The sequence below is a fragment of the Halyomorpha halys genome, unplaced genomic scaffold, assembly GCF_000696795.3.
Source record: "Halyomorpha halys isolate HHAL.00 unplaced genomic scaffold, Hhal_1.1 Scaffold139.1, whole genome shotgun sequence".
Taxonomy (NCBI): domain Eukaryota; kingdom Metazoa; phylum Arthropoda; class Insecta; order Hemiptera; family Pentatomidae; genus Halyomorpha; species Halyomorpha halys.
The window spans coordinates 758,796-761,824 of record NW_027109183.1 but is presented as its reverse complement, the minus strand read 5'-3'; the positions used below and the strand labels follow the sequence as shown (position 1 = coordinate 761,824).

At 26.7% G+C, this 3,029-nt stretch overlaps 1 long non-coding RNA gene across 1 annotated transcript; it reads left to right on the top strand.

Annotated features, from left to right (window-relative positions):
• The first annotated feature begins 213 nt into the window (after positions 1-213).
• Positions 214-1,834, top strand: LOC106678396 (uncharacterized). The gene is made up of 3 exons (XR_001342753.2): positions 214-442; positions 1,258-1,325; positions 1,764-1,834. It is a non-coding gene; the product is annotated as an uncharacterized lncRNA (long non-coding RNA).
• Positions 1,835-3,029: the final 1,195 nt, after the last annotated feature.

The window sequence follows — 3,029 nt, the reverse complement described above, 5'->3', positions numbered from 1 at the left end:
AAAGTAACAATTTTATTTGGATAGTATAATTGAGTTTGAAATATTTCGTTAATAAACTAAAGTAATTGCGTATTTTATTTTCTTTTCTTTTTTCTATCTATTAAGACAGAATTGGACTCAATGGTGTAGGAGAAGGCTCCAGCCAATCAGAGACCAGTATTCTCTCTAACTTAATTTGCCGCTTTCCGCCAAGAATCCCATTCTGAAAAAATACCAGTATGACGCCGTACATGTTTGTGTCGTTTAGTTCATTTTTATTTTAATATTCAATACTCCTAAAAGTGTTCTCTTCTCTTATGCGAATATTTTCAGAGAACAATTTCGTTATTTTTTCGCCGTGGACATCCGGACTTTTATAAGTTTTGTGAATATTCTATAAAGACTTGAGCAGTTAATGAGTGAATTTCAGGAAAAGATGCATCGCCATGTTGGATATTCAATAGTAAGACTATTTTTTTTCTTATTTGTTCATCTTTTACAATTATTTGGTCAGTGATATTCGTAAGTTTAGTTTTCTATTCTTACTGTTTGTTTCTTTTAATTTAATACCTTCAATTGTTTTCAAAACGTCGAATTTTCAATTCCACCAAGGCCCTTCAGAATCTAGGAGATACATCTTATATTCCTTAAAAAAAAATCTTCATGTAGCTTGAAATACTATTATTATTACTCTTTTTTAAGTTTTTTTTTTCTTAATACTATGAGTTTCTATTATCCATTATTCATTTCTAAATCACATATTTATTTCATATTTATGCTAAATATTATTTTATATTTGTTCTTTATTAACTTTAAAGATATTTATGTTATTAAATTAAATTTATTAACAGAATCAAGTAAATAAACTTTATTCCTACTATATTCCATTAAAAACAAAATTCAACTACTAGTATGACACACTTTATATTCATAGAAAATAGTAGTCTAAACTGTACTTTGACTTTCTTGTGAATAAGAACAAAAATAAATTTGGAATAAGTACTATAAGGTAATTTTCCTATACTTTATTTAATTTTTTCAAGTCTCAAGTGATAGAATTCCAACATTCCTATATAGATTTAAAAATTTTCTCAATATTCCTTTCAAGTTGTGTTCTATGATTTCTTAGCACTTAATAGTTCCTCCAAATGTATACCCGTATTTATTTCCTATGATATGGGTTGGTATTCATATCAGTTATGTTGAGGGATATTACTTGGTAAAAGTATGATGTGCTGAAAATTTTTATTGGTAAAAATAAAACATTTTATGTTTAAGGGAGAAATATGCTGCTTCTTCATGAGTAGGATGCTTGGTTTCAAAAAATATGTTTAAGCTGTTTTAAGGTGAGTATCCTCAAAATTACAATGTGCTAATATTTAGTTGAACTAGAATGGTTGAGTTCATCCTAAAAACTTGTGTAACAGTTCACAAGTTCTATTCTTGTGTGTTTTAACCTAGACTGTAATTATTACTGCTTTAATTGCACAGTTGAGGTCTTCCTCGCGATACTCTTGCTCAAAAGATAAGCAAAGCCAATGGATCCTTTTCAGTTGAGATTCAAGTTTACATTTGTATAAATGGACCTCTTCATGGTATGAGGTTGTAACTAACAGCAATAGTCGGCGGTTTTTTCATTGCCACCTTATTAGAGTACCACTTATAAAACTAGTTTTGAAATTTATTTAGTTGCAGTAATTATTAGGATTTCTTTATTTTTTGAAATACAGTTTCTTAAAGTTGGCTAATTTCTGATTGATTTAATCAGTTTGTTTTTTTTTCAGAATACATTGGTGATAAAGGTCATATAAAAAAATTGTTTTCGGATTATCTTGTTTTCCATATTCCAAGTAAGTAGTAAGTGTAAATATGAATAATATTATTAACAAATATAGAAAAAATAAATATATCTCATATATGACTCTTAATTTTAGGTATAAAATATGTTATTTGAATTTTTTAAATAAAGGTGATTTCTTATACTAAACAATAGTTTCTGTATTGGCAAATGATTATGATTAGAGATTGACAGAAACATTAAAAATTTGTTAAATTATAATGATAAGACAATTTCTAAAGAACTATTTAGTCAAGAAAAGATAGCTACATTTAAGGAAGTGTAACCTGTACTACCTACTGCTTTAGATTTAATATACCATGTCATTTTCAAATTAGTTAATATTAAATATTTCTTAGCCAAATCATAATGGATACATATAGTAAATATGATTTAGGAGTTAGCAGTCCAATGAATAAGGTGGGTGTTTAAGGTTTTAGGGCTCAACAACGAACGGATTCCTAATATTTTAATAAATATTAAGCCAACGGGTAATCTTCCTCGGAGTAGACTGAAACATAGTTGGGAGTATTGGTTCAAGACTATTTTCTGTTTTTGGTTTTGAACAGACATCACTGGATAGATCGAACCTTCGGGTTCACTAAGCCAATATTATTATTATACCATAATGGAAGTATAAACTGCTTGGAGTTCACTATTTGTTGATGTCAATATTTCCAAATAAATATTCAAATTACATTCTAAATATAATATCTGAAATGTTAGATTTAACTTTTGTGTAAAAATTTTACTTCTACTGTGTCATATCTTTTATTTCGAAGCAATTTTCATAGACATTTCAGAACTCGCTAATGATTTATTATTATACACAGAAGAGTAAAAAGGAATATGAATACATTCAAAATTTAAGTTAGTGAATTTTCATCTTGATAAATGAATATTTAAAATTGTAGCTCTCAAATCTTCTCCTTTTATAATAAAACCTTTAAAACTATTTTCCTTGATTAATCAAAATCAGATACATAACTAAAACTAATTTTTTTAATAATCTGTTCATAAGAAACTCTACGACAGTATTATTTGGTATTAAAAATAATTATATGATTTCTTAGGTTTTATTGGTATAAGTTTTATTTTCCTGTTAATTGGTTTAAAATATTGCCATTTCCAAATTTGTTGCTGTTTAGGAATTTAATACGAAAATCATTTAAAATTTATATTCTTTTCATTATTAATATAAAACACACTATAA